The sequence below is a fragment of the Equus caballus genome, chromosome 1 (genome assembly GCF_041296265.1).
Source record: "Equus caballus isolate H_3958 breed thoroughbred chromosome 1, TB-T2T, whole genome shotgun sequence".
Taxonomy (NCBI): Eukaryota; Metazoa; Chordata; class Mammalia; order Perissodactyla; family Equidae; genus Equus; species Equus caballus.
The window spans coordinates 155910045-155924205 of record NC_091684.1 but is presented as its reverse complement, the minus strand read 5'-3'; the positions used below and the strand labels follow the sequence as shown (position 1 = coordinate 155924205).

General features: G+C 37.4%; 1 long non-coding RNA gene across 2 annotated transcripts in view; it reads left to right on the top strand.

Moving 5' to 3' along the window:
- The first annotated feature begins 2056 nt into the window (after positions 1-2056).
- LOC111767914 (uncharacterized) overlaps positions 2057-14161 on the top strand; it is a 70188-nt gene continuing 58083 nt past the window's right edge. Inside the window, exon 1 of one of the 2 annotated variants that reach the window (XR_002799858.2) lies at positions 2057-2146. This is a non-coding gene — a long non-coding RNA (uncharacterized lncRNA). The remainder of the gene's footprint in view (positions 2147-14161) is intronic. The other variant, XR_011440135.1, reaches the window with a different exon arrangement.

The following is a 14161-nucleotide window of genomic DNA, read 5'->3' as shown; positions in this document are numbered from 1 at the left end:
GAATCTATTGGAAAGTAACTTCTAACTCAATTTCAGTAGTTAGCGGTGGGAAGGGCATCTATCACTATGTCTCAATTTCATTTTTGTTATCCTATTCCAGGCGTTCTTTCTGACACTCAATTGTGTTAATTTCAGATTATTAGCTAACAACATTTTTTTTTTTTTAAAGATTTTATTTTATTTTATTTTTTTTCCTTTTTCTCCCCAAAGCCCCCCGGTACATAGTTGTGTATTCTTCGTTGTGGGTTCCTCTAGTTGTGGCATGTGGGACGCTGCCTCAGCGTGGTCTGACGAGCAGTGCCATGTCCGCGCCCAGGATTCGAACCGACGAAACACTGGGCCGCCTGCAGCGGAGCGTGCGAACTTAACCACTCGGCCACGGGGCCAGCCCCTAGCTAACAACATTTATTACGTCTTGACATCATGTAAGTGATTCTTTGTTATCTTTTTGAATCAATTGTGTGAGAATGGGATAAAATTGTGTCAATAATGGAAGAATACAGGATATAGATTGTAAAAACTATTAGAAATGGTACTAACAACAAAACATTATCCTCAGTGCTTACTATATGCCAGGTACTATGCTTACATTATTTTATGCAGCGAATTTTAATGCTTATTCTTATATTAATTAATTTTGTATATTTGAACTTTTTTAACCTCTCTTTGAGCCTCAATCACCTTCTATAAAAATGACATCATAATACCCCTCATAAGGAGTTATTGTGAGAATTAAATGAGACAAATGCAAAAGTAGAATGCCTGGTGTGGAGTACATAAATGTTAAGGATCATTTTAAATGTGGCATCAAGAACTTACCCTCTATAAAACTGGAGGAAAAAAAAATAGTAATGTTCTCTCTATGGTTGTTTGCTTTAAAACTGTGTATCTTCATACAATGCAATAAAGAGAGATGTCAAAACCAGAAGCAGGGGTTAGAGAGGGGGACCACAATCCTGAACTTAGATGGTTAAGTACAGAACCTTCAGCAGCTATGAACACTCGGGAGCCTGGGTGTACTTCTAGTAAGTGATATAACTTAAGGGCTACGCCAACATGTGAGCTAAAGGGGAAGAAAAGATATTTAATACTTGCTGCTTTTAGAAGTTTGAATACAATACTTTGTAGCTATAAAGAACAGGGAGTTCTCTGCTATTTAAGAGGACAGGAGAGATCTTGGAGAAAAGATAGCTGTAGATGAAGGCAATGAGGTAGAAATTCAATGAAAACAATGAATGACTCAGAGATTAATATGCAATAATTTACTCTTGAATTACTCTTTCCCTTCAGGTTGCTGCCTTCAAAAAAAAGAAATCGCATCCTTGACTCCACATCCCTTTCTATAGCTCGTCTCTTACTCTTTTCCTTCACAACTTACTCATTGCCTCCATGACCTTTTCTCTCATTCATTCCTTGAGGCAACTCCTACCACCCTCTTACTCCTCATACATTACTCAATGACTCTACAACTGTTAAATCTAAAGGATATTTTATGACCTTGGCAAGCTTGCATTTCATGCTGTTGATCAGCCTGTCCTGGAAATGTTCCCCTTCTTTAGAGCCCGTGGATTCTTTTTTCCTGGTTCTCCTATGTTTATAGCAACTCAAGGGCTTCTTGCCTTTATGACGACATTAATGTTGCTATATCTCAGAGTCTATATTTGTGCCTTAGCTCTTCTCAATCTATTCTTCCTAATCTATAACTGACCCACCTTTGCAATAACTTAAAACCATGTCTCTATAGAAGACATCTCTCTTGAACTCCAGCCCTATTGCACATTGTGGCTTGAATAAGCCAAGAATTCTTCAATGGTCTGAAATTAACACGTCCTTTAGTGGTACCTTCTCAAGAAGTGACACTGGCCTGGAAGAATACTAAATTTCTACCTTTTCCATACCACTCATACAAAGCAGTGCTAAATTTAATTCCTAAAAACCTCTTGACTCTCCGATATACTTCATGCTCACCTCCAACACTGTAATAATGGACCACTTCATTTCTCACCAAATGACTATGGGGGCATTCCTAATGTGGGCATTGTTAAACTATGTTCTTAGAACTTTGGGTACTTCCTGGATTGCTGAGGGAAGGGAGAAGGGAGGCAGAACAATCAAGTCTTAAGTTCCTCATCCCTATCTCAAGCAAGTATGTACCCATCTATCTGAGGTTTCTAATAAGATTTCATTTGAGAAGTCAAGATTTTTGCTATTCAGAATATTCTAATAATTATTCTATGTCTAATCCATTTTCCATACTACAGGTATGGCACTAATGTGTGAATCTTATCATATCCTTTCCTTGATAAATAGCCTTGGTATCAGGCTTTGTTCAGAGAACCAGAATCAGAGTGATAAATAATAATAAATTTACTACAGGGATTAGACCCTACACTCTTACAGAGACTGGTGAAGATGTGTGGGGAAGGTTGTCGTTTATGCATCCATATGGTGAGCTAAAGTCACTGTAGGTCAGCAGGATTGGCAGTCAGGAAGAAAACTGGAGGGACAGTGGGGAAAACTGGAGCCCGTGAGGACAACTGAACGTACAAGGTCAAACTGGAACCCACATCTGTCTCCTCTTGCCTTCAATCTTGACAAAACATGTGATGTGCAGAAGTCATTGTCTTTCACCACAGATCTGCACACATTCTTGCTGAGGACTCAGAGAAGCTGAAGGAGGGAAATTCATGTTCGGTAGTTCCTACAGGGAAATATCTTCCTGTCTCAGCTTCGAGAGTGTCTTGAGGAATTGTCCATGTAGATTGAAAAGGCCTGTCTCCATCTAACCCCTGTCACCTGGCACATTCACACACACTTTGCAGGGAAGTATTAAGTTATCCACGCCAAGGCAGGAAGCCAGGGAACAGCCTGTAGTAACCTCCCTCAGACAGCAGTGGGAGCAGTGACAGGCGGAGTGTGGTGATGGGTGGATTGTGTATGCGGACTTAAGTAAGATAGTTGATTCTGTCAAATACATCAGCGTGTGAGGAGACCTATGAGGGATAAGCTGTCAAAGGAAGTTTACACATCATTCCCTCACTCTATGAGGGAATCATGGAAAGAGATGTAGCTGTGAGGAACATATCAAATTCATTTACTGTGACTAGGAGTACAGGCCAAAGCGGCATCTTCAACCGTTAATATGATGTGCGTTCCAGAACACTCCACACTGCCTTCAAGTACTGTATTCCAGTAAGAGGGAATATCCTCTGTGACTTTAGTTTTAGAAAAAAGCATAAATGTCCTATGTTATGGACTATCCATAGAATAAACATGCTGCAGATGTGTTTATTTTTAGGGGGAGGTAATATGGTATTTTTACTTGCAGTGCTATAAAAAATAATATCTTTTCACTTTTTAAAAACAGAAAATGACAGGTTTCAGTGTATTTTACAGTTTAGAGGTTTTTGTTACAAGTATATATCTCTAGTCCAAAACCCTCTCCCAGTCTCCCACTTCCCTAAAGAAAATTCCAAATCAATCTGTGCATTGAGTTCCACTTCTCCTGCTCCTGTCCCAGTTAGAAGATGAGTCCAATGGACTCATTTTTATTAAATATTTTCTATTTTCCACACTAACTCAGGCCCATATTACCTCTGAATTATGAGAGCACAAGTCAAGAACCTAGACTGGAAATTCAATATGTGAAAATTCCAGCTAAGCTTAAAAACAATTCTTCCTTGCTCTGAACTCAACCTCTGGCTCTTATGTTGACACCTTTATTCGAGCTCTTTGTGATTTTCACGTCCCAGCATCCCCTGTAGGATTCTGTGACTATCCCCTAAAGGCTGACTACACTCCTGAGTGATGGTCAGCTTTTTGAGGTTTCCTTGGATACTTCCCTCTCTGCTGGCCAATGTTTGTTTCTTCAGCTATTAAAATACATTAGGAAGTCTTCACCCAGCCTCTCTGGAGTGTGGCAGTGTCTTCCAGGGAAAACTGACCTGGCTGGCTTCTCTGTTTCTCCTAACCTGCTCCCTCTAGGTCCTACAGGTTCCAGATATCTCATAAGATAACACCTTATAGGGAAATGGCTCTATTATAGATTTTTCACTAAAGTTAGGATCAGAAATCCCAGATAAGAAGACATTAAGTGTGTTATGCAGCAGTGCACTATAAAGAAATTGGTTTTCCAGCATGTTGGAAGGTGGTAGGCAAAGATATTCATCAGACATCCTGTCCTCCAGCTGTGCTTTCTCCCGATGAAGCAACCCTCTCATATACCCAGAATGAAAATGTGGTCTTGCTGACACCAACTTAAGTCCAAAAGAAAATCTGCTATTTCTCAAACATCCTATTGAACAGAAACCCATAGATTGTGAAAGTCCTTTATGAATCATGCTGCAATGCCAAAGTAGAAAACAACTGTGACATAGTAAGAATTGAACTTGTCAGAACTTGCAAGACCTTATCTTGTAAAGAGAGTATCGCCCACATGCTGTGTGTTCCCCATTAAGTTCTCCAGAGACCAAGAAATTGCACTGAGATTTGCTGTAACTTTCTCCTCTGTGTGGCCACCTCACTTCTGATTTGACTTTGCAAATATGGCCAATTAAATGAGAAATGTAATTTTACAATGCAGGAATGTGTGCCTTCCTACCTTAAACTATAGCCCACCTAAAATGTTGCAAACATTCAGAAGGTGCCAAATAAATACCAAGTATTTGGTATGGCCTTCAAGACTCTCCACAGTACCATTCCAACCTACATCTTCAGCCTTGTCACCCACAAATCCCATGGGTGTATTTTATGACTAAGTTGAGCTTAATTATGAATTGGCATTATCATTCTCCTCTTTCCCCTCTGTGCCTTTGCTCTGCTGCTCTCTTGATGGACTCTCCTCATGCCCACCTCTAAATATACAAGTCATCTCAAGCCCCATGTCAAGGCTGCCTCCTTCACACATCCTTGGTTGTTCTTCCCAAATGTGTGCTGATCTTTCTGTCTCTCTGCTGAATGCTTATTTTGCTTTATGAGTATTATTGTTTTTGCATTTTTCTTAATCTACCTTTTGCCTTTGTATTGCCATCATGAGCTCTTGTCTTTTTCTGCTGGACTGTAAGATTTTTAAATTCAGCATTGTATTCTTCGGAGTGAAAATGTATTGGCTGATTTAAATTGTATATTTTCAAAATGGGAGAAATCTCTTTTCAAAAAGCATAAGCAGAAGCTTCAAAGTGAAGCCAATAGCAGTGGTTCACAAACTTTAGCCGGCAAAGCCAAAGAGAACTTGATTTATGAAGTCTGTGATAGGTTCGGAAAGTTGCATTTTTAACAAGCAACCCAAGTGGTTGTGATGCAGGTGGTCTGAGCACCACACTTCGAGAAATGCTGCCAGAGAGATCACACAATTGCTAAAGGGAGCAGAGGCAGGTGGTGGCCAATGCGTATGACAGACAATTATCAGTAATTTCAAACTAACCGGCTCTGGCTTCACACAACAGAAAGGTAGCACTGATACAGTGCACACTACAGAAAGGTGGTACAACTACAGAAGTGGTTAACTGTAAACAATAAAAGTCCCATGATTAAAAATGTGCAGTGAAGGGAAATTACACTGGACAACAGTTGTACACAACTTGAGAAATGAACATGTGGAGCTCTATTTTAGAAAAAATGAAAGAAATTTTACTGAACTGATTCTGTTGGCTTTGAGAATGAAAGGCAGAAATTTCACATAGATATCATGTAAGAAACTTACTTAGAAACAGTCAATCAAACATTAAATCATGCAATACCAGTCTAGAGCTTAAGATAGATAAAGTACCATAAATTAAAGAAAGAGTTAAAAATGTAGGAAAAAATCAAAACTTATAAATTGTAACTGATTGCAAAAGAGGTATCTAGTTGCACGTAGGAATTTGTCTTTTAAACAGGCCCTGATTTTCTGTCACTTAAAATGTATATTTATTTTAAAATAAAATTTATATTTAAATATAAAATATGTTACAAGGGTATCCCAAGTTTCCTCAGGTCTAAAAAGCCTATAAGTAGAGACAAAAATTGTATTGATAGCAATGGTTTTAATCTTGCCCCTGCTTGCCCTGCAAAGGGCTTCCATTCCCATGACTAAGTCCACTCTACCGCTTCTGGGAGAAATCCAGAGGTACCCTCAGAAATAGATCTTCTTGTGTTATGCAGATGCTGAGTTGCTTGGCACCATCTGGGTGCCGCTATGTTTGCCAAGTTCCTATCATCTCTTGTCAGTCATCGCTAAGTACCTCCTCGTCCACCAGATGCTGTAATCTCCGTCCACAGCCAAGTCATTCACACTACCGAGATGATAAACCTCCATGGTGTTCTTTTGCAGAATGGAGAAGGCTGCTTCTCTCTCCTTTGGTTCATACGACATCAGAGTGCAACTCTGAATGCTTGAGCTTCAGATCGATGTTTTAAAGAGTTTTTAGCCCTTTTTGCTTACAAGCACTCTAATTTTCATGGAACTTAGAAACCCAAAGGTGGCTGAGCCAAGAAGCTAGTATGAGTTACACACATACCCACCACTTTCCCAAATACCTACACACCTACTATACATTGTGCCAAGAGCGTCTCATTTCTCACGTTAATGAAATTCTCTTAATCCATTACCATCTTTGTCCAATTTCATAGTCCAATAAAGACCACTGCTACTGAAGTAATAGCTATGTTTTGTTGTCTAAATTAAGAACTCTACTTTTATAGTGAAATATATTCAAGGGGGGGGATGTTATATGTACAAAATATAGGTATACCTATGAGAAGCTAGTTTTTTTTTGTTTAATGTAAGAGCTTAATCTAGACACTACCAACTGCCTAGTGGATACTTATATAAATTACATAGGCAGTGGCAGAAATAAAGTATTTTTATAAAAGTTAATCAAAGGTTGAAAATTGGTGAATATTTCTCTTTTGCCTACACAGTGTTTATAACTTAAAAAATAATTAATTGAGGGGTCAGCCCAGTGGCTCAGTGGTTCAGTTCACACATTCAGCTTTGGCGGCCTGGGGTTCACTGGTTTGGATCCCGGGTGCAGACCTATGCACTGCTTATCAAGCTATGCTGTGGCAGGCGTCCCATATATAAAATAGAGGAAGATGGGCACGACATTAGCTCAGGGCTAATCTTCCATAAAAAAAATAATAATAATTAGTTGATAATAATTAAATAGTAAATTGATGTTAGCTGACCTTTTTTTTTTAAGATTTTATTTTTCCTTTTTCTCCCCAAAGCCGCCCAGTACACAGTTGTATATTTTTAGTTGTGGGTCCATCTAGTTGTGGCATGTGGGATGCCGCATGGCTTGATGAGCAGTGCCATGTCCATGCCCAGGATCGGAACCAGCGAAACCCTGGGTCCCCAAGGTGGAGCGCACCAACTTAAGCACTTGGCCTTGGGGGCCGGCACCATAGCTGACATTTGTTAAGTGCTTATTATGTAGGGCCTTACATGAGGTTAACTCATTTAGTCCTTACAAAATTCTATGAGGTAGGGAGTACTGCAACAATGATACTTCCCAACATAACAGCATGGTGTAGTCTTCATAGCCTTCAAGACAGCACTATTTTGAACTCCATTTTCAGCTGAGAACACTGAGGCACAGAGCAGTTGCATAACAGCAGCAGAGTCACAGACTAGTAAGCGGCAGAGCCAGGATTCAAATGCAGGGTTTGGCCTCTAAAGTCTGCCCTGCGCTGTGCTGCCTCTGAAATCAGAAGATTTCACATCGCAACTCCTATTTCTGTCTAGCTCCTTGGGAAAAATCAGATGATCTGGCAACACCAGCCCCTCATTTTGTCATGACCCCAGTGTGCTGGAGGGATGATGGCTGTTGCCCCGTGCCAGCACACGCACATAACCATTTTGGCAGTCCACTCCTCTCCATTGTCTCCCTGATGGGGAACTCTTTAACGTTATACTTGCCTTGTTGTTTTTCCTACAGTAGAGGTGAAGGGAAAGTGAAAGGTATCTTGAACCCAAAGGTACTTCGAGGGGGCTTGGTATTCTATCAGTCCTTCCTGACCCACTTATGTCACCACTGGCCCTGTACGCATGTGAGCTTGTGAATCTGGATCCAGGTTTTCAAACCAAGACCTATAAAATAACAAGGAATCTCAGAATTCTATCTGTAGCTATGTAATTTAGAGCTCCATTCCAAGGTTGAACAATGTATAGATTTTGATCATAGGCTTTGGATTAGACAGACCCAATTTAAATAATAGCCTCATCACCTATTAGCTGCATGACTAAGGATGATTAGATTTTAAGCCCTGAGCCTCAGTTTCTATTACTGTTTAGTGTATCTAATAAAATAAATAATATGTCCAACTCATCTGTACTCATTGAATGAATAAATGATTAAGTGAATGAAAATACAAATGAAACTTTATAAAGTGCTAAATGAGTATTGCTAATTTTGATAATTTTTCTGCATTAACTCAGTTTCGCATTTGAGTCTTTGATATTTTAATAGGAAAAAGAAAAGTGCTGATGTTAATCATTCAAGGCTACCTATATACTGATGATTTTGCCCTTGTAACTTCTATTCAGGAGGCTATGAGACAATGGTTAGGTAATTTGCTAAAGCTGCACTTTTCTTTGATCTATCAATGCTAAAGGCAAATATTTTCCTGCAGAGCTAGCAAACTTACCTGGGAATTGCCACTAAGATGCTGGTCAATGACTTTATTCCTCTAACAACTGAGATGATTTTCATTACTGGAATGTGTTCTCCATCTAACACCAGCCTTGAGGAAGTAATTATTTTCTTCAAAATATACTTGTGGTTTTTTATTGACAAAGCATTTGAGAAGGTGGATGATAGCAAAAATAAAACTATGGTGTCCATTATTTTCCTATAACATGTATCTCTTTGCATTCTAATGTTTGGATATTTGATTGGTTCAATATTAGATCCTTGGAGCCTAATATTACTGAGGGACCAGCCAAGTCTTTTATTGAAAGCAGACACTCAATAAATGCTTGCTCAAGAAGCAAATGAATGGGTGAATAAATAATTAAATGCATAGCAGGATGTTGCCTGTATTCACACTAGTTTGCATGAGATAATATAGACAATCAGCCCCAGCGACCAGAGACGAAGAAAAAAAGATGAAATCATGGTCTCAGCAGAGCACCCTTCACTCCAGTAGATTAGGGTCTCTCCGGATTTCCAAATGTAAGCAATGAGATGCAAAGCTGGCTTTAGCTACTCCTTTGAGCATATAATTATTTCCTGAAGAGAACTTGAAGGGGTTCATGACTGCGCCCATTAAATAGACAAAGATTTCCTAAAGTTGAAACCAACGGAGCATTTCTCATGGGAACTAGATGTAAAATAAAACTCCCAATGGCTACCCTATGCCACAGTAAGGAACCAGCTGTTTCCAGAGAATTCCTCTAATGTGTCAGGATCAAAGAATGGTGTGAAGCAGGCAATGAATGAGAAGCCCAGTTCCCGTGAAGCATCTGATGGAAGCTTAGACTATTTCGTAACTAAAGAACCATCAAGACATCCGTAAGCACACAACTCAGAATATAAATTATATTTAGCAAAAATAATTTCAACAAATGCTTACATTTTTATCCAGTTCCTCAAAACTTGGCATCTGTGAGACCTCAGGTTATTTTTCAGTAAATATTGCTATTATTGACTCCAAAATATAAAAGTATTTTGGTATGTTCTTATCTATTACAAGTATTAGAAATTAGTAATTTTGAAAGAAAAAGCACACCCCTAAGTGTAGCTTATGATTTGATGGTGGGAGAAATATGAAGATTTTAAATATTTCAATAAAAATTAATTTTAAGATGTATTAAAATGTGATTAATTAGAGAAAGAAAAGTCTCCCAATATCTTCTGAGATAAAAGTCTTTATGTTTTCTGAGAAATGTCGTATGATAGACAATAGCAAAAAACACAGAAAAACAATAACTTTCAATAATATATGATAGAGTAAAGCCATGTTTATTTAATTCCTCTCCCTAAGTAAAAGAAATGATTAGGAAAAAAGTGAGATGAAAATTCTGGCTACAGTGAGACTAAAAATGGCTAAAATCTCAAACCAAAGTCTTTTAAAAATGCCTATCAAATATTATTCCACTTGTTTTAAATCAAGGTAGATTCTAAAACACAACATGTAGTTCAAATAGCATGTACATTTCCCTAAAAGGTATTCATAGAAGGTGGATGATAGCAAAAATAAAACTATGGTGTCCATTATTTTCCTATAACATGTATCTCTTTGCATTCTAATGTTTGGATATTTGATTGGTGCAATATTAGATCCTTGGAGCCTAATATTACTGAGGGACCAGCCAAGTCTTTTATAGAAAGCAGACACTCAATAAATGCTTGCTCAAGAAGCAAATGAATGGGTGAATAAATAATTAAATGGGCACCTAACTTTTAATCTTTTTCTTGGAAAAATTAGGTGGAGGGTGGTATGGGAAAACCAATAGTTACCAATCTCTAGTGTACATAATTCTAGGGGGAAAATCAACAGAGGAGACAATCATAAAGAAAGAAATACACATCTCAGTCATATTTATTTCCAAAGAATCAATCTCCTAAGAAGTCATAAAATTTTCTACGGATGAAACAGTAAATGGTGAGAGAAATAACAATCAGTATTGTCTGCTGATGTCATTTAACATATCAGAGAACAAAAAATTAAACAAAAGACCTGTGACTTTCAGAGACGGCCACCTCAACTTTCAGCCAGGTGATTTCTATCCATTTCCACAGAATAAAATTCAAGGCTAGATATGTCCCCAGGACATAAGACATAGAAGACTGGATTTTGTTGTGGAGTGCTTTCGGGATCAACACTGACTGGGAAGTGAAGGAAGCAGTATTGGGTAGAGTGAGAAGTCGGGCTTTTATGCAGTCACAATAAAGGTATGAACTGATGTCACCATGGTTCTGGAGTTGGAATAGCCCTATAGAGTTGTCCCAAATTGGCACAGAGGAACAGCCTTTTATAACCTGACATTTCTAGTTACTGAATGCTTCCAAAGAGATTGGGCATCTCTCTTCAGCTGACAACAATTCCTAAAAGATGGAGAAATGAGTGCTTTATTCTTGAAGTCAGTGGGTGGACATCAGGGCAGCACATGACGGTGTTCACTAAACACATTCTAATCAGCAAAACATAGTACAGGTACTGCTGAAAACAAAGTCTATGACGTGAAAGATATCCTTGAGGAAAATTATCAAAATCTAAAGTAAAAAGGAGCAATGATACATGATCCTTACAAAGGATATGATAGTTAAAGATGGAAGACAAAGGATGTCCAGAGTATGTATTATTAATATTCTTGAACAAAACAGAATGATAAAAGAAGAAATAAATTCCCACATGATGACTAAAATAAATGAAAAACTGAATAGTAAGTTTAAAAGGAATAGAAAGCAAATGACTCAGAATACATTAACCCAATGATATTGTGATGAATTTACTGAATTCAGGTTTAGAGAAAGAGTTCCCAGGAAATTGAGATAGAATCAGCAGATAATCTCCATGGGGGAACATTAGGCTGATTCCTTATTGTTTCACAATAACATTTGGTGCCAGAAAACAACAGGATAATACTTACAAAATCTTAAAGAAAACATTATGTCACAAGAACTTTTATTTCCCATTCTTTTTCACACCTAAAGTAGACATTAAGATGTATTGTGATATAAAGTTCTCAGTGAATCTACTACCCACGAACCCAGCTTTAAAAAAAAGTTAAAAGCTGTAATCTGAAGAGCTAACAGATGAATAAAAATAAGGAACTCAGAAACAGAAACCTATGGTTGGTACATAAGAATTCAGAGAGCACTGAAGACTAATTTAATTATACAACCAAGGTATTTAAGAATTTAAGTCTAGAAGTAAGGGAATAATGATTTAAAAACAAAATATAAATGTTATAAATCTTAACAATGTAAAAACAAAAATGAGGGGGCAGGAGAGAAAATGGATGTATGAGAAAGTTTAGTTATGTTCATTTTTCTGCCTTTCATGGTGGGAACTTTCCATCAAGATAAACAAAACAAAATATAAATAAAATCCATTTATGTGTTGTATGCAAGTATGTAAAACCAAGGGACTCAAAACGATTATAAGCTTAAAAATTGGGCCAAAGCATAAAAGGGAAAAGTAAGGAAAAACCAAAATAAATCAGAAGGTCATAAAAAAAGGATACACTCCAAAATGACATTATAAGTGGTATTTCATCAAGCTACATAAACCATACATGCAGGAAACACTAAACATAATAGATTGAAACACAATGATGTTTGACTAATTCTTATCCCCTTGACAACTGAACACAAGATAAATAAAGTTAGAGAACTTGAATAAAATATTACTAATATTAGCTTTCCATATATATATATGGAAAGATAGATAGTCCCATATTAATATTTTTACTCTGATATTAATAAACTATTTTTTGGAAATAAATGGAATATATTTTAAAATGAGCCTGTCTTTTAATAAATTTTAAATGTTGTATAAAAATCCTTCTACAATTTATTTTTATACCCTTTGTTAACAAGTCTTTGAATCAAATAGAAAATCAGAACCAAACTTGGAGAATACCTACAAAATAGCAAGAATGAAAATAACCTCTATTAAACACATAAATACACTAACAAACAGAAAAGAATGAAGAATGAATTGAACGCCCAACTCAAAAGTTAGAAAAAGAGTAGAGAGGAAGCATTATTAATGATATAAATATAAATTAGGAGTCAGAAAACAGAAAGCAAATAGACATAATTCTAATACTAAGATCTCAGATATAAGAAAAAATAATAAAATAGAAAAATCATACATATTAATTAATATAAAAGAGGGGGAAATATAATCTTATAAAATTGGTTATGAAATGGGGAAAATTATCTAAAAGAGAAAATATATTTTTTATATATTGTATATATAGTGTGTATGTATATATATACACAGACATGCATGAATAGTTCACTCAAATGAAAGATGATTTGAATACTAGCTTGAAATGGATCATTTTCTTGAAGAATATAAATTGCCAAAAGTACTTCAAGAAGAAATAGATACACTTGCATATACACTTGAGGATAGAAGAAACTGAGAAACTTTCTAAAGGGTTAAACCTCAAACTTGAGCCAAGTTCTATGACTTTAAACTTCAAGGAACAAATAATCTCAAGACTCTTTAATCCTCAGCCCTCAATTTACTCGACATATCAGCAAGGTTTGATAGAGTTGGCCCTGGGCGGCCCTTCCATTCTACTCCTAGCCCAGCCCAAGTCTTCTCCATTAGAGTGGGTTCTCATTGCAACTAGTGGAAACTATATTTTGCATTTGCTCACGCCAGCAACCTTCATCCTCATCATCTATTCTTCGCTTTTTTCCATACCATGCATCCATTCCATCAATAAATCCTATGACCACCCTGGTCTAAACCACCGTCATCTCTCATCCAGACTATCCATTTCCCTTCTCTCTGATTCTCGCACTTCTGTCCTTGCTTCATTTCTTTCTTTTTTGAAACACTGTTCTTGTACACCTTGTGCACCTACAGTCTTTGTCAACAAAGCAGCTAGAATGCTGTTCTGCCAAAAACCAGAACACATTATTGCGCTGTTCAGACCCCTTCCAAAGGTTTCCTATCTTACTCAGGGTAAAAAATACCTTGAATCATCCAGAAGGGTCAAATAACCTGATTTCCTGTTACTTCTCTGATTTTGATCCGCATTATTCTCCCCCTTGCTACACTAGCTAGACTGTTCTACTAGTCTTTCTTGTGACATGTAAAGAATGTTGTGGCTTCAGGGTCTTATCACTGGCTATCCCCTCTGCTTCAACTGTCCTCCCATATAACTGTGTGGCTCACTCCATCACCTAGTTCAAATGTCAGCTTCTCAGTGAGATGAAGGAAACACAAAGAACTAAATCTTAAACACCCCGCAATTCATGAATACGTTCCTCAGCATGTCTAACGCAATTATCAAACTGAATTTTCAGGAAGAGAAAAAATTCTACATATATTGCATGGACGCTCTTGGTTCCCTATAGTGAGACTTTGGTTTGCAAGTTTCCACAATTTGATTTGAGATACTCAGCCACATTTTAAATGCCGTTCTTTGCTGCCTTTATTGCCCTCTGGGCTCTCAATGATTCCCTCAACATAGTTGTGCCTACATCAGCTT